This window comes from Bos javanicus, chromosome 2 (genome assembly GCF_032452875.1).
Source record: "Bos javanicus breed banteng chromosome 2, ARS-OSU_banteng_1.0, whole genome shotgun sequence".
In the NCBI taxonomy this organism is placed as follows: Eukaryota; Metazoa; Chordata; class Mammalia; order Artiodactyla; family Bovidae; genus Bos; species Bos javanicus.
This window is the reverse complement of record NC_083869.1, coordinates 3,472,669-3,486,785: the sequence shown is the minus strand read 5'-3', so window position 1 is coordinate 3,486,785 and position 14,117 is coordinate 3,472,669. Positions and strand designations below refer to the sequence as shown.

Below are 14,117 nucleotides of genomic sequence, written 5' to 3'. Positions count from 1 at the left end.
TAAGAAACAGCAAATTCAGACAGATCATTGGAAATCATCCAGTCAGAGGAGAAAAAAAAGAGAGAGAAAAAGAGTGAAGATAACTTACAGGACTTATGGAGCTTCACCAAGCAAAGCAATATATGTATTACAGGAGCTCCAGAGAAAAACAAAGAAAGGTGTAAAGAAGCAAAAAAGTTTACTACAAGAAATAATGGCTGAAAACTTCCCAAACCTAAAGAAATAGAGATCCATATTCAAAAAGCCCAATTAAACCCAAATAATGAACACTTCAGAAATAAAAATGATCATAACAGACTATTATGAAAAATTACATACAAATTGGATATCTTAGAGTTAATGGATAACTTTCTAGATATGTAAGACTTACAAAAACTAAATAAAAATAAAGAAAAACTCTGACTAGACAAAAAACAGAAAAGGAGATGAAAGCAGAAAAAACAGTAATCAAAACTCTCCCTGCACAGAAAAACTGAGGATCAGATGGTTTCATGGGTAAATTTTACTAAACATCCAAAGAATATTTAATACCATTATTTCTTTTTTTTTTTAATTTTTTTAAAATTTTTTTAAATTTTATTTTCATTATTTCTTAAACTATTGGAAAAAACGAAGAGGGAACACTTTCAAACTCATTTTATGAGACCAGCATCACCTTGATATCAAAGAGAGACAAAGATGTCACAAGGAAAAAAAAAATACATGCCAATATCCCTAATGACTATAGATGCAAAATCTTTAGTACAATACTAGTAAACCAAAGTCAGCAGCAAATTCAAGGGATTATACACTCTGATTAAATGAGATTTATCCTTGGACTACAAAGATGTTTTAACTTACACAAATTGATTAGTATGATACAATACACTACATGAAGAGAAAGAAAGACTAAATCTATATGGTTATCTCAACAGGTACAAAATTTAAAAAAAAAACCAAAAACTTCACCCATTCATGGTAAAAAAACAAAAAACAAAAAACAACAAAAAAAAAAACCTCTCAGCAAAATAGGTATAGAAGAAATCAGCTTCAGCACAATAAAGAACATATAGAAAACCCACAGCTAACATCATAGTCAATGGGAAAAAAATTAAGGATTCTTTTCCTTAATATGACATGAGACAAAGATACCCACTCTGACCATTCCTATTCAGTGTAATACTAGAATTCCTTGCTGGATCAGTTAAACAGGAAAAAGAAATAAAAGACATGCAAGTCAGAAAGGAAGAAAAATAACTCTGTCTTTGTCATGACATATATATACACACACACACAAGATGGTGGAGTAGAAGGACATGTGCTCATCTCCTCCTGTGAATGCACCAAAATTGCCACCAGATGTTGAACAACCATTGACAAGAGGATGCTGGAACCCATCAGAAAAAAGACAGCCCATAACCAGGGATAAAGGAGAAGTAGCAACAAGATAGTAAGAGGGGCACAACCATGATAAAATCAAATCCTGTACCAGCAAGATGGGCAATCCACAAACTGGAGAATAATAATACCAAATAAGTTCTCCACTGTTGTGAAGAATCTTAGCCCCACATCAGGCTTCCAAGCTTGGGGACTCATCAAACAGACAAGGAATGCCCAGGGAATCTGACTTTGAAGGCTATCAGAATTTGATTGCAGGACTTCCACAGGACTGGGAGAAGCACAGACTCAACTCTTGGAGGCTAAAAAAAACAACCTTGTGCACACCACAACTCTTGGAGGCTAAAAAACAATCTTGTACACACCAGGACAAAGAGAAAAGTAGCAGTGACCCAGTGGGAGATTGAATCAGACCTACCTACTAGTCTTGGAGGATCTCCTATGAAGGCATGAGTTGGTAGTGGCTCACTGTGGAGACAGTGACACTGGCAGAGGCAGTCAGGGACATGCCCCTTGGCATAAGCCTTCTTGGATGTCTCAATTAACCCTACCATAGAGCTTGTAGACTCCAGGGCTTGGTTACCTCAGGCCAAAAAACAGCATCCCTATTCATCAACAGACAATCAGATTATTAGTGAGAAAGGCCCTTCCCAACAGAGCAAGACCCAGTTTTTCTCATCATCAGTCCCTCCCATTAGGAAGCTCACACAAGCCATTAGCCTCTTCCACCAGAGGGTAGACAGAGGAAGCAAGAAGTATAATCCTGCAATCTCCAGAATGAAAACCACAGTAACAGTAAGTTAATAAAAATGAAAAGGCAGAGGATTATGTCCCAGATGAAGGGACAAGATAAAACCCTAGAAAAATAACTAAATGAAGTGGAGATAGGCAACTTTCCATAAAAAGGAAAATAACTAAATGAAGTGGAGATAGGCAACTTTCCATAAAAAGGATTCAGAAAAATGATGGTGAAGATGATCCAAGATCTCAGGAAAAACAATGGAGAATATACAAGAAATGTTTATCAAAGACATAGAAGGACTAAAGAATAAACAAACAGATGAACAATGCACTGCTGCTGCTGCTGCTAAGTCACTTCAGTGGTGTCTGACTCTGTGCGACCCCATAGACGGCAGCCCACCAGGCTCCCCATCCCTGGGATTCTCCAGGCAAGAATACAGGAGTGGTTTGCCATTTCTTTCTCCAGCGCACGAAAGTGAAAAGTGAAAGTGAAGCTGCTCAGTCGTGTCTACTCTTAGCAACCCCATGGACTGCAGCCTACCAGGCTCTTCCACCCATGGGATTTCCCAGGCAAGAGTACTGGAGTGGGCTGCCATTGCTTTCTCTGGAACAATGCACTAGAAGGATTCAATAGCAGAATCATTGAGGGAGAAGAATGAATAAGCAACCTGGAAGACAGAATGGTGGAAACCACTGCCACAAAGCATAATATAGAAAAAAAGAATAAAAAAAAAAAACAAACAGTAAATAAAGACAGCCTGAGACCTCTGGGACAACATTACATTCACCAATATTCACATTATAGGGGCCCCACAAGGAGAAAAGAGAGAAAGGACCTGAGAAAATATTTAAAGGAATAATAGCTGAAAACTTCCATAACATTGGGTATGCAAATAGATAACCAAGTCCAGGAAGCACAAGAGTTCTAGACAGTATAAACACAAAGAGGAACACACCAAGACACATAGTAATCAAAGTGACAAAATTAAAGAAAAAGATAAAATATTAAAAGCAACAAGGGGAAAATGACAAATAACATACAAGAGAACTCTCATAGCATTATCAACTGATTTCTCAACAGAAACAATATGTCAGAAGGGAATGACACAGTATATTTAAAGTGATGAAATGAAAGAAGCTATAACCAAGAATACTGTACCATCAAGATTTTCATTCAGACTTGATGGAGTAATCAAAAGTTTTACAGACAAGAAAAGTTAAGAGGATTCAGGACTACCAAATTAGCTTTACAACAAATGCTAAAGCTACTACTCTAGGCAGAACTCACAAAAGAAGGGCAAGACCTACAAAAAGCAAACCAAAAACAATTAAGAAAATTATAGTATGATCATACATATTGATTGTTATTGACGTTCAGTTGCTCAGTCATGTCCAACTCTTTATGACCCCATGGACTTCAGCATGCCAGGTTTCCTTGTTCATCACCAACTCCCAGAGCCTACTCAAAATTATCTCCATAGAGTTGGTGATGCCATCCAACCATCTCATCCCCTGTTTTCCCCCTTTCCTTCTGTCTTTAATCTTTCCCAGCATCAGGGTCTTTTCCAATGAGTCAGCTCTTCTTATCAGGTGGCCAGAGTGTTGGAGTTTCAGTTTCAGCATCAGTCCTTCTAATAAATATTCAGAACTGATTTCCTTTATAATGGACTGGTTGGATCTCCTTGCAGTCCAAGGGACTCTCAAGAGTCTTCTGCAACACCACAGTTCAAAATAAACAATTCCTGAGCACTCAGCTTTCTTTACAGTCCAACTCTCAGATCCATACATGATTCTAGTTTGTCAGTTCAAAATAGGAGCACTTCAACAGGTAAGGCAGATATCAACAACTATAAAGGGGGAAATTGACAGTGGCACAATAATAGTGGGGACTTTATCATGTTACTTTCATCAATGGAAAGATCAACCAGACTGAAAATTTGCAAAACACAGTCTTTAAAGACCTTTCAGACCATGTGGACTTAACTGACATATATAGAGCATTCCATTTAAAAGCATCAGAGTACACATTCTTCTCATGTTTACAGGGAACATTCCCCAGGATTTACCACATGCTTGGTGACAAGACGAGTCTTGGAAAATGTAAGAAAACTGACATCACACAAAGCATCTTTTCTTATCACATTATGACATTTTGACAAAAAAAAATCTATAAAAAAACAGAAATATGTGGAGACTAAACAGTATGCTGCTAAACAACTAATGGATACTGAAGAAATCAAAGATGAAATAAAAAATACTTTGAAATAAATGAAAGTTGAAGCATAATGGTATGAAACCTTTGAGATGCAGCAAAAGCAGTTCTTAAAGGAAAATTTATAGCAATTCAATCTTACCTCAAGAAACAAGAAAAAATCTCAAATAAACCACCTAACCTTACACCTAAAACAACTAGAGTAAGAAGAACAAAGTAAATCTTACATTAGTAGAAGGAAGTAAATCATAAAGATCAGAGCAGAAATAAACTAAAAAGAACAACAACCAAAAAAAAAATCAACATCAAGGATCAATAAAACTAAAAGCTGGTTCTTTGAGAAGATAAACAAAATTGGTAAGCCATTAGCCAGACTCAGCAATAAAAAAAGGGAGAAGACTAAAATCAATAAAATTAGACATAAAATAGGAGAAGTTTCAATTGACTCCATGGAAATACAAATGATCATAAGAGACTACTATGAACTATATGCTGATAAAATGTACAGCTTGGGAAGAATGGACAAATTCTTAGAAACATGCAGTCTCCCAAGACTGAACCAGTAAAAAATAGAAAACATAAGCAGACCAATCACAAGCATTGAAATTGAAACGTTGATTTGAAAACTTCCAACAAACAAAAGTCCAGGACCTGATGGCTTCATAGGCAAATTCTGTCAAACAGTTACAGAAGAGGTAACAACTGTCCTGAAATTGTTCCAAAGAATTCGAGAGAAAGGAAGACTTTCAAACTCATTCTATTAGGCCATGGTCACTATGTTACCAAAACCAGATGAAGATACCACAAAAAAGAGCGTTTCAGGCTAATATCACTAATGAATATAACTGTAAAATTCCTCAACAGAATAAACACTACTAATGTGAATCCAACAATACATTAAAAAGATTGTACATCATGAATGAGTGGGATTCGTCCTGGGAATGCAAGTATTTTTCAATATCCACAAATCAATCAATGTGATATACCTCGTCAACAAACTGAAGAATAAAAACAGTTTATGATCATCTCAATAGATACAGAAAGTTTTTGACAAAATTCATCACCCATTTATGATAAAAATTTCCAGAAAGTGAGCATTTAGGGAGCATCATTCCGTTCAGTTCAGTCGCTCAGTCGTGTTGGACTATTTGGGACCCCATGAATCACAGCACGCCAGGCCTCCCTGTCCATCACCAACTCCTGGATTCACTCAGACTCACGTCCATCGAGTCAGTGATGCCATCCACCCATCTCATCCTCTGTCGTCCCCTTCTCCTCCTGCCCCCAATCCCTCCCAGCATCAGAGACTTTTCCAATGAGTCAACACTTCGCATGAAGTGGCCAAAGTACTGGAGTTTCAGCTTTAGCATCATTCCTTCCAAAGAAATCCCAGGGCTGATCTCCTTCAGAATGGACTAGTTGGATCTCCTTGCAGTCCAAGGGACTCTCAAGAGTCTTCCTTCTCCAACACCACAGTTCAAAAGCATTGATTCTTCGGGGCTCAGCTTTCTTCACAGTCCAATTCTCACATCCATACGTGACCACTGGAAAAACCGTAGCCTTGACTAGATGGACCTTTGTTGGCAAAGTAATGTCTCTGCTTTTGAATAGGCTATCTAGGTTGGTCATAACTTCCCTTCCGAGGAGTAAGCGTCTTTTAATTTCATGGCTGCAGTCACCATCTGCAGTGATTTTGGAGCCCTCCAAAATAAAGTCTGACACTATTTCCACTGTTTCTCCATCTATTTCCCATGAAGTGATGGGACCAGATGCCATGATCTTCGTTTTATGACTGTTGAGTTTTAAACCATTTTTTTCACTCTCCTCTTTCACCTTCATCAAGAGGCTTTTTAGTTCCTCTTCATTTTCTGCCATAAGCGTGGTGTCATCTGCATATCTGAGGTTATTGATATTTCTCCTGGCAATCTTGATTCCAGCTTGTGCTTCTTCCAGCCCAGCGTTTCTCATGATGTACTCTGCATATAAGTTAAATAAGCAGGGTGACACTATACAGCCTTGACATGCTCCTTTTTCTATTTGGAACCAGTCTGTTGTTCCATGTCCAGTTCTAACTGTTGCTTCCTGACCTGCATACAAATTTCTCAAGAGGCAGGTCAGGTGGTCTGGTATTACCATCTCTTTCAGAATTTTCCACAGTTTATTGTGATCCACACAGACAAAGGCTTTGGCATAGTCAATAAAGCAGAAATAGATGTTTTTATGGAACTCTCTTGCTTTTTCAATGATCCAGCAGTTGTTGGCAATTTGGTCTCTGGTTCCTCTGCCTTTTCTAAAACCAGCTTGAACAACTGGAAGTTCATGGTTCACTTATTGCTGAAGCCTGGCTTAGAGAATTTTGAGCATTACTTTGCTAGTGTGTGAGATGAGTGCAATTGTCTTTCATGTAATAAAGGCCATATATAACAAACCTACATTTAACATAATACTCAATAGTGAAAAGCTGAAAGCTTTCCTCTAAGATCAGGAAAAAGACAAGGATGTCTACTTTTGCCACTTTTATTCAGCATAGTTTTGGAAGTCCTAGGTACAGCAATCAAAGAAGGAAAAGAAGTAAACGGAATCCAAATTGGAAAAGAAGAACTTAAACTGTCAGTGTTTGCAGATGACATGATACTATACATAAAATAACTTAAAGATACTACTATAATACTCCTAGAACTCATCAATGAAAATGGTAAAGTTGCAGATTACAAAATTAATACACAGAAATCTGTACACTTCTATACCAACAATGAAAGACCAGAAAGAGAAATTCAGGAAACAATTCAATTTACCACTGCATCAAAAAGAATAAAATATCTAAGAATAAACCTACCTAAGGAGACAAAAGACTGGTACTCCAAAAACTATAAGATATTTATTAAAGAAGTCAAGGAAGACACAATAAAATGGAAAGACATACTATGCTTGTGGATTGGAGTAGTCAATATTGTCAAAATGACTATACTACCCAAGGCAACTACAGATTCAATACAATCCTTATCAAATTACCAATGGCATTTTTCACAGAACCAGAACAAAAAATCTCCAAATATGTATTCAGACACAAAGGACTCTGAATAGTCAAAGCAGTATTAAAAAGAAAAAACAGAGCTAAAGTAATCAGGTTCCCTGACTTCAGAGTAAACTACAGAGTGACAGTCATCAAAACAGTATGGTACTGGTACAAAAATAGAAATATAGATTAATGGAGCAGAATAGGAAATCCAGAAATAAACCCATGTACCTATGGCCAATTAAGGTATGACAAAGGAGGCAAGACTACACAACACTGAAAGACAGTCTCTTCAACAAATGTTTTGGGAAAACTGAACAGCTACACATTAAAAATAAGAGTAGATAACTTTTTTTAACACCACACACAAAAAAAGCTCAAAATGTATTAAATACCTAAATGTGAGACTGGACACGATAAAACTCCTAGAGGAAAACATAGGCAGAAAACTGTATAACATAAATTGCAGCAATATCTTTTCCCACCTATCTCCCAGAATAATGGAAATGAAAGCAAAAATAAACAAATGGGATCTACTTAAACTCAAAAGTTTTTTCACAGCAAAGGAAACAATAAGAAAAATAAAAAGGCAACACACAGATTGGGAGAAAACTTTTGCAGATGATGTGAGCAATGAGGGATTAGTTTCCAGAATTTATAAACAGCTCACATGAAAACTAACAACCCACTCAAAAAAATGGGCAGAATATCTAAATAGACATTTCTGCAAAGAAGACATACAGATGGCCAAGAGGCACATGAAAAGATGTTCAACATCACTAATTATTTGAGAAATGCAAATCAACACTACAATGAGATATCACCTCACACCAGCCAGAATGGCTATCATCAAAAAAACTGCAAACAATAAATGCTGGAGAGGGTGTGGAGAGAAAAGAACCCTCCTACACTGTTGGTGGAATTGTACAACCACTATGGAGAACAGTATAGAGATTCCTGAATAAACTAAAACTAGAGCTACCATATGACCCTCAACCCCATTCCTGAGCATATATCTGGAGAAAAACATGATCCAAAAGGATACACGCACACTGATGTTCATTGAAGCACTATTTACAATAGCCAAGGACATGAAGGCAACCTAAGTATCCATCAACAGAGACATGAATAAAGGAGATATGGTGCATTTATACAATGGAATATTACTCAGCCATTAAAAAAATAATGAGATAATTCTATTTGCAGCAACCATGATGGACCTATAGATTGTCATACTGAGTGAAATAAGTCAGACAGAGAGGGAGAAACATAGTATGACCTCCCTTATATGTGGAATCTAAAAACAAGTGATACAACTGAACTTACTTACAAAACAGAAAGGAACTCACAGACTTAGAGAACAAATTTATGGTTGCCTGTACACACTGCTGTATTTAAAATGGACAATCAACAAGGACCTACTATGTAGCACATGGAACTCTCCTCAAAATTATGTGGCAGCTGGATGGGAGGGAATTTTAGAAGAGAGTGAATACATGTATATGTAAGGCTGAGTCCTTTTGCTGTACATTTATTTGAAGCTATCACAACATTGTTAATTAGCTATACTCTAATACAATATAAAAAGTTAAAAATAAGTAAATAATGATGGTGAAAAAATAAGTTGAATTATTTCAATACACTAACAGCAAATTATCTGAAGTGGAATTTAAGGAAGCAATCTCATTTGCAGAGCAACAAGGAAAAACTTACCCGAGGATCTGAAAACAAGGATATATACACTGAAAACAATAAAATGTTAATGAAGGAAATTAAAGACACATATAAATGGAAAGGCATCCTGTGTTCATGGATTGGGAGAATTGATATTGTTTAAGTATCTGTACTATACAAAGTGATCTACAGATTCAATGCAATTCTTACAAAATGTCCAATTTCATTCTTTACAGAAATGGAAAAACATCCTAAAATTCATATAGACCTACAAAAGACTCTGAAAAGCCAAAGCAATCTTGAGAAAGAAGAAGAAAAATGGAGGTGTAACACTCCCTCATTCCAAAATATATTACAAATATACAATAATAAAAATATTATTGTGGTGGCATAAAGAGACATATAGACAAATGAAATGAAATTAATAGCCAAGAAATAAACACACATATTTATAGTCAACTGATCTTCAACAAATGGCATCTGGTCCCATTATTCCATGGCAAATAGATGGCGAAACAACAAAAACAGTGAGGGTCTTTATTTTTGGGGGCTTCAAAACCACTGAAGATGGTGACTGCAGCCATGAAATTAATAGACGTTTGCTCCTTGGAAGAAAAACTATGAACAACCTAGACAGCATATTAAAAAGCAGAGACATTACTTTACCAACAAAGGTCTGTCTAGTCAATGCTATGGTTTTCCCAGTGGTCATGTATGGATGTGAGAGTTGGACTGTGAAGAAAGCTGAGTGCTGAAGAATTGATGCTTTTGAACTGTGGTGTTGGAGAAGACTCTTGAGAGTCCCTCGGACTGCGAGATCTAACCAGTCCATTCTGAAGGAGATCAGCCCTGGATTTTCTTTGGAAGGAATGATGCTAAAGCGGAAACTCCAGTACATTGGCCACCTCATGCAAAGAGTTGACTCATTGGAAAAGACTCTGATGCTGGGAGGGATTGGGGGCAAGAGGAGAAGGGGACGACAGAGGATGAGATGGGTGGATGGCATCACTGACTCGATGGACGTGAGTCTGAGTGAACTCCGGGAGTTGGTGATGGACAGGGAGGCCTGGCATGCTGCGATTCATGGGGTCGCAAAGAGTCGGATATGACTGAGCGACTGGACTGAACTGACTGATGTTAGAGATTTAGTAGTATGCCCTCCTTCTACAAATTAGAGACTGAGACTCAATAAGTAACTTGTCCAAGACACATCTTAATGGTACAACCAGGACTGATTCCTGAACTTGACTTCTATTCTGGGATCTTGTTTACCATATCTGTGTTCTCTCAGTTTATGACTTAATCATATTGTTTATTCAGTACATTTTTACTTTAAATTTGGAATGTTAAGAAGTGATGAAATGTCTTCTACCCAAAAACTCTCTAGTTTTTCTCAAAGATGAGCATAACAAAGACAGGATGAAGTTCATAACATTAGAGCACTTTCTTAGCTTCATTAAGGTAAGAATTTTACACAAGAATAAGTTCACTTTACATATAATTTGCTTTGGCCAAAAAAACCTTATGTAAAAGTCACAAATTTTAAAACGTCTCTAATCTATATAATAACTTCATATGTTGTGAAATGGTTTTCTATAATTTTCTTCAGATAGCCAGTTTTCCTGTTTTAGCTGCCTTATAAGAGCTTCCAAAGACTTCAATCTCCCTAGAGTTTGCTGTTCTTGTAACTCAAGGAGTTATCTTTGAATGTAGTTTAGACTTTCTGCCAAGGATATTCCTTATTTACATTGGTCTGCAGTAAAATGCTCAATCCATAAAACATCTGTCTCAAAGTCTATATCATTATTTGAGTCTTCAATGTCTAGGTCTTTAATGTCCATTTCCACCGTTTCCATTGTTTCTTGGGCATGTATAAAAGAATTAATTGTAGGTTTGGAATTTTCTGTAGGTACAAAAATGGCAATAACAGATTCTTTATCTGTTTAATTCTTCACTGTTGGAGTAATTGTGCTGAACATGAATGCATTTTCCTGTGCTGACTTAATTTCCACAGAATCATTTGTGAAGTGTGGGTTAGCAAGATAATTGGTAATTATTTCAAGCACTTCTTGGGTTTCTAAAGGCTGCTGAATACCCTCTGAATTTGAAGTTGTTAAAGTAATAGTCGTAGAATTTAGATTCTCAAAAAATGTGTGCAAACCACCTATATCCATGTCATGGTTAACTAATGTTTCCAAGGTGAATTCTGGTTTTCTGGTATCTTATTTAACTGGATTAAGAGTTAGTATGTTATTTTGCACACTTTCTGGTTTTGGATCTGGTGGCTTTACCAAGGCAGCTGATTCAAGTAATTCTGTATGTTCAGGAAGGACATCTTAATTGGATGCTTATTTGGCTCATTTGATGCAAAAGATGCTTCTGACTTGGTTTTTAGATATACTTCTTTCTCACTTTTCAATTTTTTCTTCTGAGATTTTTTTTTTCAAGACTCTTTCTCCTGATTGCCTTCAGGCAGAGAAAATATTGTTGAAATTGCAGATTATTTCAAATAGTAAACACCCTATCCGATGTTACAGAGTCAGGAGTAAAATGGTCATTACACAGGAACTGGTACTTACAGATCAGATCAGATCAGTCGCTCAGTCATGTCCGACTCTTTGCCACCCCATGAATCACACCACGTCAGGCCTCCCTGTCCATCACCAACTCCCAGAGTTCACACAGACTCAAGTCCACTGAGTCAGTGATGCCATCCACCCATCTCATCCTCTGTCGTCCCCTTCCCTTCTTGCCCCCAATCCCTCCCAGCATCAGAGTCTTTTCCAATGAGTCAACTCTTTGCATGAGGTGGCAAAAGTACTGGAGTTTCAGCTTTAGCATCAGTCCTTCCAAAGAGATCCCAGGGCTGATCTCCTTCAGAATGGACTAGTTGGATCTCCTTTCAGTCCAAGGGACTCTCAAGAGTCTTCTCCAACACCACAGTTCAAAAGCATCATTCTTTGGTGCTCAGCTTTCTTCACAGTCCAATTCTCATATCCATATATGACCACAGGAAAAACCATAGCTTTGACTAGACGAACCTTTGTTGGCAAAGTAATGTCTCTGCTTTTGAATATGCTATCTAGGTTTGTCATAACTTTCCTTCCAAGGAGTAAGCGTCTTTTAATTTCATGGCTGCAGTCACCATCTGCAGTGATTTTGGAACCCAGAAAAATAAAGTCTGACACTGTTTCCACTGTTTCCCCATCTATTTCCCATGAAGTGATGGGACCGGATGCCATGATCTTCGTTTTCTGAATGTTGAACTTTAAGCCAACTTTTTCACTCTCCACTTTCACCTTCATCAAGAGGCTTTTGAGTTCCTCTTCACTTTCTGCCATAAGGGTGGTGTCATCTGTATATCTGAGGTTATTGATATTTCTTCCAGCAATCTTGATTCCAGCTTGTGTTTCTTCCAGTCCAGCGTTTCTCATGATGTACTCTGCATATAAGTTAAATAAACAGGGTGACAATATACAGCCTTGACGAACTCCCTTTCCTATTTGGAACCAGTCTGTTGTTCCATGTCCAGTTCTAACTGTTGCTTCCTGACCTGCATACAGATTTCTCAAGAGGCAGATCAGATGGTCTGGTATTCCCAACTCTTTCAGAATTTTCCACAGTTTATTGTGATCCACACAGTCAAAGGCTTTGGTGTAGTCAATAAAGCAGAAATAGATGTTTTTCTGGAACTCTCTTGCTTTTTCCAGGATCCAGCGGATGTTGGCAATTTGATCTCTGGTTCCTCTGCCTTTTCTAAAACCAGCTCGAACATCAGGAAGTTCACAGTTCACATATTCCTGAAGCCTGGCTTGGAGAATTTTGAGCATTACTTTACTAGCATGTGAGATGAGTGCAATTGTGCGGTAGTTTGAGCTTTTTTTGGCATTGCCTTTCTTTGGGATTGGAATGAAAACTGACCTTTTCCAGTCCTATGGCCACTGCTGAGTTTTCCAAATTTGCTGGCATATTGAGTGTGGCACTTTCACAGCATCATCTTTCAGAATTTGGAATAGCTCAACTGGAATTCTATCACCTCCACTAGCTTTTTTTGTAGTGATGCTTTCTAAGGCCCACTTGACTTCACATTCCAGGATGTCTGGCTCTAGGTCAGTGATCACACCATCGTGATTATCTGGGTCATGAAGATCTTTTTTGTACAGTTCTTCTGTGTATTCTTGCCACCTCTTCTTAATATCTTCTGCTTCTATTAGGTCCATACCATTTCTGTCCTTTATCGAGCCCATCTTCGCAAGAAATGTTCCTTTGGTATCTCTGATTTTCTTGAAGAGATCTCTAGTCTTAACCCATGAATCTCGTTTCACATTCTTTAAGCATTTTCAAGTCTTTTCTTCGTCATGCAGAGGAAATGGGTAAAAACTCAGCTTCTGGTCTTTATTGTTTCAAGCCCAGTGGTTGTTACAGCAAATCTTACTGTGTCTTACTATGACAAATGACACCTTTAACACCTAGAAGTCAAAATGAAGGGAGAAATAGCAACAGTGTCCATTTCCTATTGGAACCTCAAGGTTGTCAACAGATAATTCTGTACCTTTTCAATTCACTGCAATAAACATTTACTGAGCACATCCTATGTGACAGGAACTATGCTGTGGATAAAAGTGAAAGTGTTAGTCACTCAGTCTGCTGTCTGACTCTTTGTGACCCCATGAACTGTAGCCCACCAGGCTCCTCTGTCCATGGAATTCTCCAGGCAAGGATACTGGAGTGGGTGGCCATTCCCTTCTCCAGAGGATCTTCCCTGGCTCAGGGATTGAACCCAGGTCTCCTGCATTGCAGGCAGATTCTTACCTTCTGAACCACCAGGAAAGTGCCATGATGGGGATACAAAAGTATGTATGCTGCAGATACAAAAGTAAATTAAGAAGCTGTCTTGAGAAAAGCTAAGGAGTGATAGCACTCCCTTGTGAGTGGTACATGAGGGTGCTGTTGAAGCCCAGAAGACAGAAGTTAGAGGGAATTTTCCAGGGGAGACAGCTGCACTGAGCCTTATAGCCTAAATAGAAATTAGCCTAAAGTAGAATGGACGATGGAGAAGGAGATGGCACACCACTCCAGTACTCTTGTCTGGAAAAT

The 14,117-nt window shown here is 37.8% G+C and overlaps 1 pseudogene; it reads right to left on the bottom strand.

Moving 5' to 3' along the window:
• Window positions 1–10,578: 10,578 nt before the first annotated feature.
• On the bottom strand, window positions 10,579–13,417 carry LOC133235323 (THAP domain-containing protein 5-like; annotated as a pseudogene).
• Window positions 13,418–14,117: the final 700 nt, after the last annotated feature.